Raw genomic sequence first — 20,434 nt, forward strand, 5'->3', positions numbered from 1 at the left:
CGTTAGAGATTAGTCATGATTCCAGGAAGGGTTTGAAGGGTTTGAAACCCAATGACTGTAATTGAATTCCTGTCATTTTGGCAGAATGAGGCATAAAAGTAGATATCATTTTGGCTTATTAGAAAATAAAGTTACATTTCTTACATACAAGAGGTTTTGGACTCTGATTTACACCTACTATACTTGCATACACTAAGGTGTTGAAAATGATTATGTCAGATACATTTATTTCCTTTGTAGAAATATGTGTGCTTTTACAGGGAATTAGCCATCTGAAAACAACTGAAGAAACTGCTTGAAAACTCTGGCTTTTGTTTCTGCAAAACACAGGTCACACTCTTTTGTAGAGTCATTAAAAATACTTTTCATAATTTTCCCACAAACCTGTCTTTCTCTACTTTCCTAGGACTATCAAACATTTCTCTTGACACCCTTGGTGTTTTCAACTTGCCAAGTTTCTTTTCTATATGAAACCTATTTTCATAGTTTCATTTCTCCATTCATGTGTTTTAGCCAACTTGAATTGATTGTTTGCTTTCTCTTTCTTGTATGTTCATTATATATTCCAAGGCTAAATATGATCTTTGTGAGGCTTTTCCCATCCAACCCATCTCAAATAAATGCTATCAATTTCCTACTTTACTGTTACAATGTAGCACTTTTTCCTATCACTAATTTAGTATTCTGAAGTATTTGGAGACAAAAAGCATACACTTTAGTTGTCTTCATTAACAACATTGATTATATGATTGTTCAAATTTCTACTTGACTTTTCTTTTATCTATATATAACTATTATGAAACTAATTTATCTTGAAACAGTATAATGCTTCATACAACTAAAGTGTGGTCTCAAAGATATAATTATTTCAATTATATTTGCAATTTTAGAAAACTATTTACTTCGAGCAGTTATAAGCAGCAATTTGTAGTGGTTAAGAGACAAGACTCTAAACCAGACTATCTCACCTTGACTTTTGGTTCTGCTACTTACTACCTGTATGACCATGAGCAAATGATTTCAACATTTTGTACCTTTAGTTCCTGTTCTGTTAAATGGGGACATTCATAGTACCTGACAGACTCTTGTAATGAGATATAAATGGATGTAATGAGGTTAGAACAATGTCTGGCACATGGTAATCTCTTAGCACATTTTACCTATTAATATTGTAAATATTAATATTAATATTTACATTGTAAATATTAATATTGTAAATATTAATGTGTTGCTTATTTCTTCCATCAAGGAGTTGTAGTCTACTTAGGGGACAAAAACACAAGCAGATCAATGCACACCAATGTGTTTGGTGCCACAATAGAGGAAGGCACATAGGAGATTGGAAACATTCTCAGAGACACACTAGAGAAGAGGAACCATTTTGGGTGAGTTATGGAGTTCTACTAGATGTTAGCAACAAAGAAATGGAGAAGCAGTGTCCCAGGTACATACAGGCACACATGAATGCAGGGGGCCCTGGGACACAAGGGCACATTGAACCTCTGTCTGTAATGTATCAGTGGTAGTCTATACTGTGGTCAACAGAGGAAAATACATTTTAGATTGTGAAAGGGTTTATGTTCCACGGGAAGATGTTTGGATTTTACATAGAATACTCTGGAAAAAAATTAACCATTATAATTTTCTTATTGGGTAATTAGTCTAAAGCTATTACTTGACATGAGTATGGACAATGGGTTAGGAGGCAATGAGGTAGGAGTAGGTAAGAAAACTAGAAAGTTACTGCACTAATTCAGCAATAACCAGCAAAGCCCTGGATAGAACTAGGAGCAGTATATAGAGTACAGAGTTATCCTTTGAATAATATCAAGAGGGCTGAGAAGAGTAGAGAATCTAGAGGTGGAAATGGGAGATTATGAGGTTTGGGAATGTCTGCATAAATACCATGTTAAGGGGAAGTTTAACTTGAGAAAAGATAAGAGAAAATATATAGCTGGCTACATGATTCTAAAAGTTAAATATTTTCTGGCTTAAAGTAGTTTTTGTTAGTCTAACAGTGTCCTGAATTTGGAGACTACACTAAATGAATAAACTTAGAGCTAAATAATTATTTGTTACTGAAACTATGAGGATACTGAGGATACAACTTATAATATATTACAACTTACATAACATATTTTGGGAAACAAAATAGAAAGTAAACAAATGAGTAAACTCATTATGCCCCTGGAATCATGCTGATTATTTTACATTACAACACAAAAAACAATCCTATGGAATGCATATTAATATCCCACTTAAATATGAAGAATATGACATTAAAGCCATTTAAATCATTTGTTTAAGGTCTTATAACTAAGAAGTATCACAGCCAGGATTCAAATTCTAATCAAACTCCACATATTTTATTCTTAAACAAACACATTTCACTCCTGATAAAGTAAAACAACATTAAAAAACATGCAGCAACTACAGTTTGTACAGGAAAGTCACATTTCTTCTCCCCTATGAGAAGAAGAGAGGCTACTTTAGTATTAACACATTAATTAATATTGTACTCCTAATAATGTGCTGATGCTTGATAGAGGTCCAACTTTAAAATATGGAAAGTATTGCCTTTGCATGTAAGAAACATATAAACTTTTGGACTTTGACCTCAAAGGACATTTAGAAAATGCAACTAAAATTAGAAGGCAGAAAATAAAGCTAAAATGGCAACACAATAATTAATCAAGAGTACAATTTTGTGGCTGATGTCCAAGATGGCAGAGGAGGAAGACCCTGAGCTCACCTCCTCCCATGAACACACAAAAATTAAAAATATTTTCAAAGGAACTATCTATGAGAACTACCTGGAGACTAGCAGAAAAGATTTTCCACAAAAGAATACATAATAAAGGAACCATAACACAAAACATAAGAGGGGCGGAGAGGCAGTATAGCTAGGACCCACACACCAGAGTTAGCAACTTGCAATTGGGAGGAATATCACAACTGTAAAGGTCCTCCTTAAAGAGTGAGAGCTCCAAGCCCCACATTAGAGTCCCCAGCCTGGAAATCCTGCACTGAGAAGATGAGCCAGCAGAATATCTGCTTTCAAAACCAGCTGGAATTATGTTTGGGAGAGCCACAGGATTATGGAAGCCAAGACTCTGGTCTCAAAGGGTGCACCCAAAATCTATCACACTCCAAGTCCCAGCACAGAGGCTGTAATTTGAAAGAAGCCTGGTTCAGACCCACTTGATGATCTTAGAGAACCTCCTAAAGAGACAGGAGGCAACTAAGATTTTTCCCTGAGGATAGAGATGCTAGTGCTATCCATTTTGGTGAGCTAGCTCTACCGCAATAACACTGACATTGGCAAGCACCATTTTGGAATGCCCCCTCTGTGCTATTAGCACTGGGGACATGGTCTACAAACCAGCAAACTGGCATCAACCCCAAACCTCCCTCCACCCACCAAGACACACAGACAGCTACATGGGGATCTGTATCCACTGTGCACTGGGCCAACACGAGGCCCATGCCACAAACTGCTGGGCCTCACATCCAACTGCATGGGAAGAGTTCAAGGTAATGATCATAAAGATACTATCTGAACTCAGGAGAAGAATGAATGAATGCAATGAAAATTACAACAAAGAGTTAGAAAATATAAAGGAGATTCAAACAGAACTGAAGAATACAATAACTAAAATGAATAACACATTAGAAGGAATCAAGAGTAGATTAGATGATACAGAGAAACAGATCAGCAATCTGGAAGAGAGAGTAGTGGAAATCATCTAAGCTGAACAGAAAAGAGAAAAAAAATATTTAATGATAGTTTAAGAGACCTCTGGAACAATATCAAGCATAATAACATTTACATTATAGGAACCCCAGAAGGAAAAGAGAGAGAGAAAGGGCAGAGAAGTTATTTGAAAAATAATAGCTGAAAAATTCCCTAATCTGAGAAAGGAAACACACATTCAGGTCCAGGAAGCACAGTGAGTCTCAAACAAGATGAACCTAAAGAGGCCCACAGTAAGGCACATTATAATTAAAATGTCAAAAATTAAAGAAAAATAAAGAAACTTAAAGCAGTAATAAAAGCAACTAGTTACACAGAAGGGAACCCCATGAAACCATCAGCTGACTTTTCAACAGAAACTTTGCAGGCAAGAGAGGTGACACAATGTATTTAAAGTGATGAAAGGAAAAAAGCCTACAACCAAGAGTACTCTCCCTTGTAAGGCTATCATTCACGTTTGAAGGAGAGAGAAAAAATTACAGACAGTAAAAGCTAAGAGTTCACTACTAATCTGGTATTACAAAAAATGTTAAAGGGACTTCTTTAAGCAGAAAATAAAAGGTCACAACTAGAAATATGAAACTTAAGAAAAGAAAAATATCATGGGTAAAGGCAAACATACAGTAAATATAGTAATCAACCTCTTATTAAGCTAGTAGAAAGCTTAAAATACAAAAGTAGTAAAATCATCTATTTCCATAATAAGCAGTTCGGGGATACACAAAATCAAAAAATGTAAAATATGACATCAAAAATATAAATATTTGGGGTAAGGAAGTAAAAATGTAGGGTCATTAGAATGAATTCAAACTTAGAACATCAACATAAAACATCATATATATGTATACATGTTGTTATTTGTGAACTTCACAGTAAACACAAACCAAAAATCTATAAAAGAAACACAAACACAAAAAGTGAGGGGAATCCAAATGTAACACTAAAGATAGTTATCAGATCACAAGGGAAGAGAGCAAAAGAAAATAAAAGGAAGAAAAAAGAACTACAAAACAACAGAAAATAATGAATAAAATGGCAATAATCATATACCTATCAATAATTACATGTAAGTGGACTAAATCCTCCAATCAAAAGACATAGAGTGGCTGAACAGACAATAAAACAAGACCCTAGTATATACTGCTTACAGGAGACTCACTTCATATCTAAAGACACTTACAGACTGAAAGTGAGGGGATGGGAAGTGAGTGGATGGAAAAATGTATTCCATTAAAATGGCAACAAAAAGAAAGCTGGGGTAGCTTATAAAAGACTAAATAGACATTAAAACAAAGACTGTGACAAGAGACATAGAAGGACATTACATAAAGATAAAGGGATCAATCCAAGAAGATATAAAAATTATAAATACATATGCTCACAACATAGGAGCATATAAATACATAAAGCAAATATTGTCAAACATGAAGAGAGAAATTGGCAGTAATGCAATAATAGTAGAACTTTTAACATCCAATTTACATTAATGGACAAATCATCCAGACTGAAAATCAGTAAGGAAACACTTGCTTTAAATGACATATTAATCAGCTAGATCTAATAAATATATACAGTACATTCCTTCCAAAAACAGCACAATGCACATTCTTTTCACACGGACATGGACAATTCTTCAGAATAGATTACACTCTAGGCCACCCTAGGCCACAAAACAAGTATCAGTAAATTTAAGAAGGTTGAAATCATGCCAAGCATCTTATCCAACCACAATGCTATGAGACTAGAAATCAACTACAAGAAAGCAACTGCAAAAAATACAAACATGGGGACTTCCCTGGTGGCACAGTGGTTGAGAGTCTGCCTGCTGATGCACAGGACACAGGTTCGTGCCCCAGTCTGGGAAGATCCCACATGCCGTGGAGCGACTGGGCCCATGAGCCATGGCCCCTGAGCCTGTGCATCCAGAGCCTGTGCTCCGCAACTAGAGGCTACAACAGCGAGAGGCCCGCGTACCACAAAAAAACATATAAAAACAAACAAACACGTGGAGGCCAAACAACATGCTACTAAACAACAAATGGGTCACCGAATAAATTAAAGAGGCCATTAAAAAATACCTGGTGACAACAGAAAACAAAAATACAATAATCCAAATCTATGGGATGCAGTAAAAGCAGTTCTAAGAGCAAAGTTTATAGCAATACAAGCCTACCTTATGAAATAAGAATAATCTAAAACAATCGAATTTTACACCTAAATGAACTAGAGAAAGAAGGACAAACAAAACCAAAAATTAGTAGAAGAAAATAAATCATAAAGATCAGAGCAGAAATGCATGAAATAGATACTAAAATAAATTAGAAAAAATCAATGAAAAAAGAGCTACTTCTTTAAAAGGATAAATAAGACTGATAAACTTTTAGCAAGACTCACCAAGAAAAAAAGAGAAGGCCCAAATAAATAAAATCAGAAATGAAAGAAGACAAGTTACAACCCACACTACAGAACTACTAAGGATCATAAAAGATTACTACAAACAATTATACACCAATAAAATAGACAACCTAAGAAATTCCTAGAAGTATGCAATCTCTCACAACTGAATTAGGAAAAAATATAACATATGCATAGATCAATTACCAGTAATAAAATTGAATTGATAATAAAATAACTCCAAAAAAAATCAGGATCAGTTTCACAGATGAATTCTACCAAACATTTAAAGAAGAATTAACTACTCCAAAAAATTGCAGAGGGTAGAATGTTTCCAAATTCATTCTATGAGACCAACATCACCCTGATACCAAAACAGAAAATATCACAAAAAAAAGCAAATTCCAGGTCAATATCACTAATGAACATAGTTGAAAAAATCTTCAACAAAATATTAGTAAACTGAATTCAACAATACATTAAAAGGATTATACAGCATGATCAAGTGGGATTTATCTCAGGGATGCAAGGATAGATTAATATTCAAAAATCAGTCAATGTGATAAACTACATAACAAATTTAGAATAAGAATCATATGATCATCTCAATAGATGTAGAAAAAGCTTTTGACAAAATTCAACATTCATTTATGGTATAAACTCTTAACAAAGTATAGAGGGAATACAAATCAACATAATAAAGGCCATGTATGATAAACCTACAGCCAACATCATACTCAATGGTGAAAAGCTGAAAGCATTTCCTCTAAGATCAGGAACAAAACAAGGATGTCCAACTTCACTACTTTTATTCAATATAAGTATTAGAAGTCCTCACCACAGCAATAAGACAAGATATGGAAATAAAAAGAATCCAAATTGGAAAGGAAGAAGTAAAACTGTCACTGCTTTCAGATGCAATAATACTATAAGTAGAAAATCTTAAAGATGCCATCAAAAACTATTTGGGCTAATAAATGAATTCAGTAAAGTTGCTGGATACAAAATTAACACACAGAAATCTGTCATATTTCTATACAATAACAACAAACTTTCAGCAAAGAAATGAAGAAAAATATCCCATTTACAACTGCATCAAAAAAGAATAAAATCCTTCAGAAAAAAATGTAACTAAGGAGATAAAAAGCCTGTACGCAGAAAATTATAAGACACTGATAAAAGAAATTGAAGACAACACAAACAAATGGAAAGATATACCATACTCATGGATTAGAAGAATTAATTGTTAAAATGACCATACTAACCTAAACAATCTCCAGATTTAATACAATCCCTATCAAAATAACAATGGCACTTTTCACAGAAATAGAACAGATAATTTAAAATGTGTATGGAAACACAAAAGACCCTGAATAGCCAAAACAATGTTGAGAAAAAAGAACAAACCTGGGAGTATTACACTTTCTGATTTCAAACTACACTACATAACCACTGTAATCCAAACAGTATGGTTCTGGCACAAAAACAGACACATAGATCAGTAGAAGAATAGAGAGCACAGAAATGAATGCACACTTCTATGGTCAAATATCTATGACAAAGTGGCAAGAATATAAAATGGGGAGAAAAAGCCTCTTAAATAAATGGTGTAAGGAAAAATGGACAGCTACATGCAAAAGAATCAAATGCCTACATTCTCACACCATATACAAAAAAAAAAAAAAAAACTAAAAAAGATGTAAATATAAAACCTGCAATCATAAACTTCCTAGAAGAAAACCTAGGCAACAGAGTCTTTAACATAGACCTTAGCAACATTTTTTGGATCTGTCTCCTCAGGCAAGGGAACCAAATGCAAAAATAAACAAATGGGACCACATTAAACTAAAAAGCTTTTGAACAGTGAAGGAAACTATCAACAAAAAGAAAAGGCAGCCTACTGAATGGGAGAAGATATTTGCAAATGATATATTTCATAAAGGTTTATTATCCATAACATACAAAAATCTCACACAAAAAAAGCAAACAATCCAATTACAAAGTGGGCAAGGAACCTGAATTGACATTTTTCCAAAGAAGGCATAAAGATGGTCAGCAGACACATGAAAAGTTGCTCAACATCACTTATCATCAAGGAAATGCAATTCAAAACCACAAAGGTATATGCTCTCACATCTGTCATAATGGCTATCATCAAAAAGAAAACAAATAACAAGTGCTGGTGAGGATGTGAAGAAAAGCAAACCTATTGGTGGGATTGTAAACTGGTACAGCCAATATGGAAAACAGTATGCAGATTCATCAAAAATTAAAAATAGAGCTACCATACTATCCAGGAATTCCACTTCTATATATTTTTCCAAAGGGGGAAAAAAGTAATTCAAAAAGATATTCGCACTCCTATGCTTATTGTACCGTTACTCACTCACAATATCTAAGATATGGAAGCAACCTAAGTGCCCATCAATAGATGAATGGATAAAGAAATTTTGGTATTTATACATACAATGGTATATTACTTAGTCATAAGAAGAATGAAATCTTTCCATTTGCGACAACATGGATGGACCTAGGGTATTATGCTAAGTGAAATAAGTCAGAAAGAGAAAGACAAATATAGTATAACCTCACTTATATGTGGAATCTAAAAAACAAAAACAAAATTTATACATACAATGGTACATTACTTAGTCATAAGAAGAATGAAATCTTTCCATTTGCGACAACATGGATGGACCTAGAGGGTATTATGCTAAGTGAAATAAGTCAGAAATAGAAAGACAAATACAGTATAACCTCACTTATATGTGGAATCTAAAAAACAAAACAAACAAAGAAAACAGACTCGTAGATAAGAACAAACTAGTGTTTGCAAGAACCGGGGGTGGGGGGAGTTGGGGGCAAAATAGGTGAAGGGTATTAAAAGGTATTAATCTCCAGTTACAAAAAAAAATAGCCATGTGGATATAATATGCAGTACAAGGAATATCTTCAACAATATTATAATAATTTTGTATGAGGACAGATGGTTATGAGACTTACTGTGGTGATCATTTCTTAATTTATGCAAATGGAAACTCACTATGTAATACCCCTGAAACTAACATAATACTGTATCTCAAACATATTTTAATTTACAAAGGCACAATTTTGCCATAGTCTGAACTTATTTTCACCTGTATAAGGATAAATAGAATGTATCTAAGGTTTCATCTTTGGAAGATTTAGAGTATTATGAAGAAATCAAAGAGATCTTAATGGCTTTCCCACCTGATATCTATTAGTTAAAAAACTTTGTGCTTTTCTTGTCATATCAGAGAAAAGGAAATAAAATCAAACATTTCCTGTACCCCACCCCTTAAACATGGAATGAAAGAGGGACTGGTCCCAGTCTCCCATTAAATCCACCCTTCACCCAACTCTCCCTTCCCTCAAAGCTGCAAGGTTAGAAAAATTTATGTTGTTTCTCCCTTGGCAGTAGTCCCAGACCCCTTTGCAGCCAAGAAGGAAGGGGAGGGGCAGATGAGGGAGAAGGAGTTCTCTCCCACACAGAAGCCCCACTCCCAGGCAGAGAAGCTACCCTGGCAGGCTGCTGGAGGGGTGGAGGTAGGTTTTGTGGCAGGGGTTAGATAAGAACCCTGAAATCTTTTCTTTAAACCTGATATATGTATGTATTTATAGTTATAAAGGGAGGGAGGAGTTTGGGGTAACATTAGTCCCTGAAAAGCAGGAAATGAAAGTCATATAACACCCCTGTCTTAGTCACATTTTCCTAACTCTTAGCTCCTAAAACCTTTGGTGGGAAAAGGGGAAACAGGAAGTGGGGAATGGAGGAAGAAAGGGAATGTTTGAGGATCTCAACCCACAGCTCACTCTGAAAGAAGGTGAGACAGCAGCGGCGGGGCTACTGGGTACCCCCATGAAAACAGCCCTCAGAAAGACATATGAGAAGCAGCCACTCATACCCTGTCTCTCCACCACTCCCCACATTATCACCCAGCCAGGCAGGGGCTCTTCCTAACCCATCTTCTCCAGCATACTTCAGGGCTTCTCATCCTCCTCCTGCAGCTGGTCATCCACCTGCAGTCTTCATCACACTCTTCTTGGAGCTGTCCTGGACATCACCCTTCATCAAAAATGCATCTGAGATGAAGCAGGCCTTCTCAAAGTTGAAGATGATGTCCAGCTTGAAGTATTTGTCCAGGAGGTCCACATATTGGTCAGTCAGTTCCAGAGTTGAAACTGTGTACAAACCCCTGTGTCCATGTCTTTTGAAATAAAAGGCTGAACCAAGAGTTGATGATGGGGAAATGTGAAGATTGTGGAACAAACAATAGCTGTTGGGCTGGGGAACTGGTAACAATTTAGACTATAAATCTGCCACATAGCAGTTCCCTGAAAGATATAGATAAAGGCTTGACACACATTCCAAAGTAGTTTGTACAGGAAGCAGACCCCCACCAGATGAAAACTGCTGACTGCAAGAACATAGAACCTAGACTGGTTGGAACCAGAAGGTTGATGATGCTGACTCCCCATTACCTCATTACCAAGCAATCAGAAGAATGGACACAAGCTGATCACACCCTGCTCCTTGAACCATTACTATAAGACTCCTCACTACCCCCTCCAGGACAGGACACACAGTCTTGAGGGAAATAGCCTGCTGTGGCCCCCTTTGCCTGGTAAATCAATAAAGCTATTCTTCTCTGCTTTACCCAAAACTCTGTCTCTGAGATTCAATTTGGTGCCGGTGTAGAGAGGGCAGGTCTCAGCAACAGTGTGACGGGCTCATTGTCTTGACCCTTGATGGCACAATAGAAATAGAGGCTGTCATGTTTCTTATAGATGACTTTGAGGTTTCTTCACTCTAGGAAGTTGCATATCCTGAGCTTGCAAGCTAGAATAACCACACATGCTCCTGAACCATCTTCTTTTGCTTCATGTCTGACATGGCCAGATACCATTTTTTGCAGCCACAGCTTTCCCAGCAGGCTGAACATCAGCTTAAATCACATCATTTCACAGCTTCCAGGTCTGCACGTCCCTCTTAACACCATAGATGCCAGCTCCACTCCCTTACTTAACCTTTACTTATCTTGTTTTCTTCCTCTCACTTGAAGCCAAGCCTGCTCTGGAACCTTCTAAAAAGTCTAACTCAAAGTAATAAAAGGTCAGAAGCGTATCTCCTTATTATGAGTGCCTTAGGGGGCAACAGTCTTTTGACAAGGCTAACTGCTCTCCTGATGCCTTTAACTGGAACCCACATGTCAGACTTGCTTGGGGCTTTCACATTCAGGAATCAGCTCCTACTGCCACAGCTGACATTTCTGTTTTGTCCATGAGCTTGGGAAATAATTTTTATTTTACAGTAAAGTATATATAAGGAAATTTCAGAGCAGCCAGTCTTATGATGTAGATGTCTTATGAATAAGCAAATATATCTTTTATCCAGTTTGCCAAAACATTTTTAGAGCTGACTTAAAATAATAGTAATTTAACTTGATTTTGAAAGCAATACAAAGTCATTCTTTTCTCATGATTGCTTGATTCTAGATTTCAAATTTGTCTTTGTGTATAATTATAATCTCTCGAGTTTCCTTCACAAATGAAATAGCAGATGGATTCTGTAAAGCTTGTGTTATATACAGATGAATAATTTACACTATCAAGTATCTATTTCTCCAGCTAATCAAGGTTTTAAATAGTGAACAAAACTAATATTTCAATGATAAAATAAAACCTTGTGTTATTGCTACAAGAATGGAAACCATGTAATAATGTTCAGCATGTGACTTTTGGTACTAGAATGCTTGGGTTTTATCATGCTAAGTGAAATAAGCCAGATAGAGAAAGACAAATATCATATGATATCAGTTTTATGTGAAATCTAAAATAAAAAAGATACAAATGAACTTATATACCAAACAGAAATAGACCCACAGACATAGAAAACAAACTTATGGTTACCAAAAGGGAAAGAGAGGGGAAGGGATAAATTAGGAGTTTGGGATTAACATATATCCAATACTATATATAAAATGGATAATCAACAAGTACCTACTGTTTAGAACAGGGGACTATACTCAATATTTTGTAATAACCTATGAGGGAAAATAATCTGGAAAAAGTAGATATATATGTATGTATAAGTGAATCACTTTACTGTACACCTGAAAACTAACACAACATTGTAAATAAACTATACTTCAATTTAAAAAAAGGCAAAAAATAAACTGGAAAACAAAACAACAAAAGACAAAAGTAAAAATACTTGCTCCACAATTTACTAGGTGTGGGGCTATGAGAAAGCATTTCATTTAATTGTACTTCAGTTTCTTCATCAAAATGTACTTTATGTTGCATCTGAAGCAGTTAGCATATTACTTGGCATGTAGTGTGTATTCATTAAACATTATTATTTACTTATTCCATTCCCACAGAGAGGTTTGGAGAGGGGTTAGGCTAAATAATTTGTGAGTTGCCTAGCTTTATTTTTCCTGTTACCAAAAATAAAATGATAGGTCCAGTAGGGTACTGAGTTGACTTCTACTGGGAAAATTGATTGTGAAATTTTCAGGAGTATGGGGAGTTGGTTGGTGTTATGTTGGTAGCTTAAGATTGGATATGATAAGAGTATTTAACCAATCATTCCCAAAAGGCAGTTGCTAAACATTTACCAGGATGATATTGAAGTTAGCTTTGTTATCCAAATCAGTAGTTTTCTCCTGCTCTAATCTAAAAGCTCTTTAGACTGGTTATAGAAAATATTACATTCATTTAACAAAAAAGAAGAATTTGGAAATTTGTCAGTTTTCTTCAGTTTATAGAAACAATTTTCTATACTGTTAAATGTTTGTTTATAACAGGACTCAGACATTTACTCCAAGTTATTCATCCAAGAGAAATGAAGGCATCTGTACACAAAAAGAATTGTTCAAGAATTCCCTAGCAACATTATTCATTATGGCCCAAAACAGAGTTCTTTTAAAAGGAGAATATATTAAAAAATTGTTTTATACTCATACAAATGAATACTACACAATAATAAAAAGAAATGAATCACTGATTCTTAAAGCAAAGTGAAAGAATCTAACAGAATTAGAGTTGATTGAAAGAAGCCAGACAAAAAAATGTGTAGCATATGACTTTATTTATATAAAGTTTAAGACAAGACAAAAGTAATCTATAATGAGAGAAATTAAAACTGTTGTTGCTTTTGGTGGGTTGGAGTGGTGGTGGTAGTGATTGAGCAGGAGAATGATAGAAATTTCTGGGATGATAAAAACATTCTATATCTTAAAATGGTTGTTGGCTACATGGCTACACACATTTATCATATGTTATCAAATGTACACTAAAGATCTGTACATTTGTACATTTTATTCTATATAAATTTTATCTCAATAAAGAAAAATAAAGCAATATATTTCAATAGAAACACTGATTAACAATAGAAATGGGTGATGACCAAATTTGACAATTATAAAATAAAGTTTGGAGGAATATATAACACATATATAGAAAAAAGAAAGAACAAGATAACAATTAAGTGTACAATTTATCTAATCCTTCTTTCAGTCACTGTAAGTTTTTAAATTGTGTGATCTTGGGTAACTTACTTAACCTTATAAATATTCTGGTTTCTAATCTTCTAAAATTGGTTTAAATATAATATTTACCTCATAAGGTAGTTTGCTGGTAAATGAAATAATTCATCAAAATAATTTAAGGTGCTTGTTTTTTAGCAAATGCTTAATAAATTATTTTATAGCTGTTTTTATTATTAAGATATAATTATAAAACTCAAAGAAAATATGTCCTGAATTTCCAGCTCCATCTCATGAAAATGCCAGAAAGAATGGAGCAGGTAAAATGAACTAATAGATTAAATTTCCCTTGAGATGAATACTTGTAATCTTCTGATTAAAACAATCCAGGAAGTTTCAAATAAGAAAGAGGAAGAAAGCCTAATCAATCTTGCTGCAGTTTTAATTTTCAATTAAAAAGAGAAAATATTATGCAAAAAAAAAAAAAAGGGAGAGTGATATGGTAGCTTTCGAATGGGTGAGAGCCAGATTGTCATCTTCCTTCTAACCAGCAATAATGTATATTCTAGAAAACAATGGATCAGTGCCTTCTAATGCGCATGGAAAATAATTTTAAAGCTTGACTTCAATGTAGGAATAGAATAAAAATTTACAGTCATGCAAGTATTCAGAAATTTACTTCTGACATATTTTCCTTTTCTAGGAAAAAAAAGTTACCATTTTATACTGAGCATTAGTAGTAAACAATGAAGATGAGATGGGGGTTAATTTATTTCTCTGTATATTTCTCTATACTTCTAAAAGAAAACTTTTTTACTATGGTTACATATTACTTTTATAATTACAAATAAATATTTAGAATGGTTAAATGTAGGTATCATATATTATTAAATATCATCTCTTTTCATCTGTTTTCCTAAATTAAGTATGTAGTCTAATTTATCCCTTGTGCCTTGAGGAACATGAATTATGATGGATGCTGCCACTATATTTTACATTCATATTTTTATAGAGGTAAAGTTAACATATTGATAAATTGCATTGTTCTTAGATGGTCAGTTTTATATGTACTGACTGTTGTATACAACCCTGTAGCTATCACATTCAATAAGATATAGAAAATTTCTATCACCCTCCAAAACTCCTTAATGGTTCCAATATCCTACGCCTCCATACCTCACTCCCTGCAGCCCCTGATCTGACTTCTATCACTAAAGACGACTTTTGTCTGTTACTTGAATTTCAAATATCTTACACGTTTGACTCTTGAACAAAGGGAGGGTGTTAGGGAAGCCAAAACACCAGGAGGTCAAAAATCTGCATATAACTTTACAGTCGGCCCGCCATATCCACCACCCCCTGTTCTGCATCTGTGAATTCAACCAACTGTGGATCCTGTAGTACAGAAATACATAGTTATTGGAAAAATTCCGTGTATAAGTGGACCCATGCAGTTAAAACCCCTGTTGTTCAAAGTTCAACTATATATAATATTTATTCCTTTGTGTCTGATTTCTTAGGCTGTATTTTTAATAAAATACTTGTCCATGTTGTTTTGAGTACCTGTAGTTTATTCTTTTTTATGGCTAAGTAGTAATCCATAATTTGAATGTATCACAAGTTGTTATCCAATTTGTCCATTTCTCTGTTAATGAGCATTAGGGTTGTTTCAAGTTTTTGTCTATTATGAATAAGAAATGTCTAAAAATGCTTGTGTGAGTATTTTTGAGAACATATGCTTTCATTGCTTTTTGGGTAAATGTGTAATAGTGGAATTTCTGGTTCATAAGATATATATACATCTCTGACTCGTAAGATACATATTTATGTACATATGCATATGTGTATATATATATGTATTTTATAAGCCATATATAGATAGAAAACTGTATGTTTATGTAACAGCATATGTTATTTTGTTATACTGTTAAGAAATGCCAAACAATTCTTCAAAATGTTTGTACCACTTATCACTCCCACCAGCAGTGTGTGAGTTCCAGTTGCTCCACAGCTTCACCAACCCTTTGTTAGACTTTTTAACTCTATGCATTCTAGTGGGTGGAAAATGGTAGTTCATTGTGATTTCAATTAGCATTATCCTGATGATCAAAGATGTTGAGCACTTTTTCATGAATTTATCAGTCATTTGTATGTCTTGCTTGGTGGTGTTTCAGTTCAAGTTTTTGCCCATATTTATTGCATATTTTTGCTGTTGATTTGTAAGAGTCTTTTATATATTATGGATATATATTCAGAATATGAGACATTTGTCAAACATATGTAAGGAAAATTGTTTCTATTTTTCTTTTCTGTGGCTTGTATCCTCCTTTCCTTAGCAGTATTTTTTAATTAACTGAAATTTTAGTTTGGGTGAAGTTCAATTCTTATTTTTTTTTTATATCAGTCTTTTTTGTGACTTGTCTAATAAATCTTCATCTACCTAGCAAAGATGTATTTCTTAAACTTCTGGATTTCAGGTGGAAATATTTTACCATCCTAATAACTTTTCACTTCTCAATGATTGTCCACACCCACCTTTTCATTCAAAGAATGGGATACAGCAAATTGAAATAATCAATGACAGCACCTTTCTACTAGAAGTTGCTAAATAAGTGTGGTTTCTCCAAAAGATTATTAAAATTCCAAAGCACCTTCACAATGTTTTAGTAGGTTACGTTTTTGTGGAGGACATTATATTTGAAATATTTCTCTCAGAAAAGGAGAGAAGAAATATTACATTTTAAGGCAAATTTTATACAAAGCATTTTATGTGGATATAAAACCCTAAATACATTTGGTTGGCTGGGAAACTCTTTCAACTTCACAGGCTAATGATGTAATTAAAAGTTACAAAAATCTTAATCTGTAAAATATTTTAAGACTATGATTATACAAATGCAAACTCATGTCTATTTTGCAGAATACATAGAGTAGCTACAGATGGATTTAAATTCATACTAAAATAGGAAAGCACAAACCTTCTTGGCAATGCTGTTTTTTTTTCCCTAAGAACCAAAGAGATTTGTTTCTGTATAGTCAAAAGCAATTTTACAAGACAACATCCCACAATTTCAAAGTGGCACTTAATTGTGTAACACAAGTAAAACAACATTTGAATTCCTAATTGGAAGTGGCATTGCTTTTTAGCACATCTTAATACTTTCATCTGCTGGCCAGATGATGCAAAAAATTTTTAAAAAGTAATCGGTGCCCCCAAACCAAAAAAAAATCTTTGTCCAAATGCTTACCTTTCCTGAAATTCAAAACTCTGAAAGCAAAATATCATTCTTTTACTCTTTTATCATATGTATTTTTAGTATATATAAACCCACACACTGTATATAAGCTTACTATATTTTAAAGTATATATGAATAAACAGAACACTGATGGATGATCATGCTTTATTGTTCTGCCCCTGATTTCTGAAAAACAACCAAGGAATTTGTCATCTCAAGGTCAGGATTATTAAACTACTATTTTTTTTCCAAAATGAACTAAAATCTGTAATGATTGATGTGCCTGAAGTTGTCTCATAAGGCTCCCAAGTGGGATGTGTGATCCTTGGTTTCTGTTTTTATTTGATCCTGAAATTCAGAATCTTAATTTTTTTCTTTTCACTTTACCTGTAATAATTGGTTTTTACAGTTACTTATTAAAAATTTCTAAGTGTAGGTATTTAGAAATCTAAGCAGATTCAAGATCTTATATGTGTTCAGTAAACCATTTCAGGCTTTCCAAAGCTTGGATTATTAATAGTGATAGTCCTTGATCAAGGACTTCTATGTGAAGTCCAATAAGAGTAGAGAAAGCAAAGGCAGTTGCTGAAATGACATTTTTGTTTGTGAGCTGGTTGAAATCATTAAGTTTTTTAATCTCTTATATTGTACCCAGAATGTTCATATTCTGAGATATGGCCCAGATATACCACATAACCTTGTATAATTTACTCTTGGCTCTGGAAGTATCAGTATTTATATCTTTTACCCTTTGAGTATGAAATGCTCAAATTTTAAAAGTATTTTCAGAAGCACCATATTTAACCAGTTTTGCATATCCCAGAGCAAGAGAGAATGTCAGTAACTACCTTAATTTTGAGGAGGGTATATCATGTAGCCTAGTGGATAAATTACTTGGTTAGAATGTTGTCATAGTTACACTAGAAATAAGAATTTGTACCAGAAACATAGACCAATTATTAACTTTATATTATCAAATAATACAATAGTAAAGATGATATGGCAAGATTTAATTTTATTTGCCAGGTTCAAAAAAAATATTCCACATATCTTGATTTTAGTTACTTATTTTGCCACATCTCATTCTTTTTCATCTCCTAGAGCATAACGGGGAAATAGGAGGCACTATATGAAGTGAACACACATGCAAGGAAAAAGCAAAGAGTGCCTAGGGAAATTAGGGAAGACTTCTGAGAACCCTGGGCTGTGACCAGGACAATAGGCTTTTTCCAGGTGGACAATGCAGTTATAATTATTCTTTATACTCTCCCCATCCAGCTGTTTGTTTGTGAGTTTTGTTTAACGTGTTGATTCTTATACTTGTAATATTTTTTCCTCCCTGTATATTGCACATTGGGGAAAATTGTTACTGCAACAATTCCACACTGGTTACTTCAGATGCCCAAAGGGTGTAAGGGTGAAGAATTTGTGGAGGCTTTTCTTCCATGACACAGGAAAGTTTATTCCTATAAACTTTCTCAAATCCCAATTTTCAAAACATCTCTTTCTCTCTTACAGTTGTTAAATCTCTAGCGAGCATTTATTATACATGAATCAGTGTAAAGAAATAATCATCTTTCATGTGCTTTCTTGTAAGCAAGTTGTTCTAATTAATCTTATGTCTAAAATATAGCTTCTTATATTCTTTCTACAACTACAAACATATAGAAAAAAATTCCTGGAAATATCAACTCAAGAATTTTCCTGAGGCATATTAGTAAGTATCATCATCCCATCACTTATTATTTTGCACTTACTCAGCTTTTAGTGTAATCTGATTTAATTCTTCTTCAGACTTAATTATCATCCCTTTTTTCAATGGTTAAGTTATGTATCCCTTTTTTCAATGGTTAAGTTATGTATTAAGATTTGTGAAATTCTAATGAACTGCACAGAAAGAGAACTGTTATATATTTCACATTAAGACTACAAAAATAATAACATTTCCTGAATATAATATGGAGAAAAAGTGATATGAAATATTTTTTTTAATTGTATTTTAAATATCACCTTTCCATAAGATGTGACTCAATTTCAGCAAATCGTGTTCATGGAAAAAGCAATGTGAGATTTAAAAGATGAAATTAGACTTAAATTGTAATAATTTATTTGTTATATTTCATGTGCTTTTTTGTAAGCAAGTTGAATCACAGAGCATATAAAATTATTTTTAACCAACTGACAAAGAATCTAGAATTTAAAGTAGAAGAAAGAATTTTTACTTAATGAATTTGCTATTAAGATCGTTGTGCTTCCTAAGGAAGGCATTATACCTAATCATCTGATTTACATGCTAATTTGGCAGACAAGATGCATGTTTTTGCAAATTGTTTGTAGAACAACAACTAAGAAAAGCTTTAAACTGAAAAAAAATTTCCATTTTGAAACTTATGGTAAGTATTTAATATAATAATTACTTGATTGCATGGAATGCAATTCACCTTCTGAAATATATGACTTGATTTGAGCATCCAATGACTAAGGGTTTAGTTAAGAGTACAGATGAACTTATTTTTTAATGTATTAGTTGACTCTCCATTTCTGTTCGTTTAGCTTTCCCCTGACAATGTTGAACTTTATCTGAGCCAAATGTTCCTGGAAAATAACAACAGTTAAGAAACACTCTTCCACAGCCCCTACCTATCTTGTGTTCTAGGAAATGGCTTACTGCAAAAAAATACCCCAATGTGACTTAGATAAGGTTCATGGGTGACTCTCCTGTTTACATATGACAAGGCTAGACACAGACCATTCAAATGCCTATTCTTTGGCATTTGTAGCTAAATGAGTAGCTACACTCTCACTGACCAATATGGACAAAAATGCCTGGTAAACTGAATTGACCGAAATTTTGTCAGTTTTCCCCAAGCCTCTGAACTTTGATCCCTCCTCTGTGATTCCCTCCTGAGAATCAGCTGACTTCGAAAACACTTTGCTGATCAACTGTCTGACCACAACACTTGCTTGTCTCATGCCCCCACAATGGGTTATTTCTAGTCTTGTTTACTCATCCCTATAAGTAAACTTCATTTCTGCCTGATCTTTAACAGGCTTATAGATCTCAAAATTTCAGAGTGTTTCTATTGTCATAGTCCCCCTTCCCCTTTTAGTCGGGACTAAATAGTCTTTTTTTCCTTACCTAAGTCTGGATTTGGTTTTAATTGATAATCCCCTTCTTAAATTGTGATCGTGTTTTGACTTAACATTAAGAAAAATGGTTACAGACAATAATTCATGCAAATCCATCTGCATAAATTAGAAATAGAATTAGAATCACTCTGAAATTTTGAAAGTTTAATCTATGTATTTTTAGGAAGAAGGATAATCAGAATAATATAATCTTCATTTTAATTCTGACCTAGGTTTCAAAACACTAAATTATATCTAATTTGCTATTATAATTATATGAAAAAGTGATCAGTATCATAAAATTGAAGTAGAAAAGGAAGCAAACTCTTTATTTTGCATGTTAGGGTAGAGTTCTGGTTTAAATGTGTGTATTGGGAAAGCTAACCTGCCTTTGAGGGGAAAGCTTTAA

General features: G+C 33.8%; 1 pseudogene; it reads right to left on the minus strand.

Moving 5' to 3' along the window:
- Positions 1–10,126: 10,126 nt before the first annotated feature.
- Positions 10,127–11,130, minus strand: LOC136137726 (AP-1 complex subunit sigma-1A-like; annotated as a pseudogene).
- Positions 11,131–20,434: the final 9,304 nt, after the last annotated feature.

This window comes from Phocoena phocoena, chromosome 18, assembly GCF_963924675.1.
Source record: "Phocoena phocoena chromosome 18, mPhoPho1.1, whole genome shotgun sequence".
NCBI classification, from domain to species: Eukaryota; Metazoa; Chordata; class Mammalia; order Artiodactyla; family Phocoenidae; genus Phocoena; species Phocoena phocoena.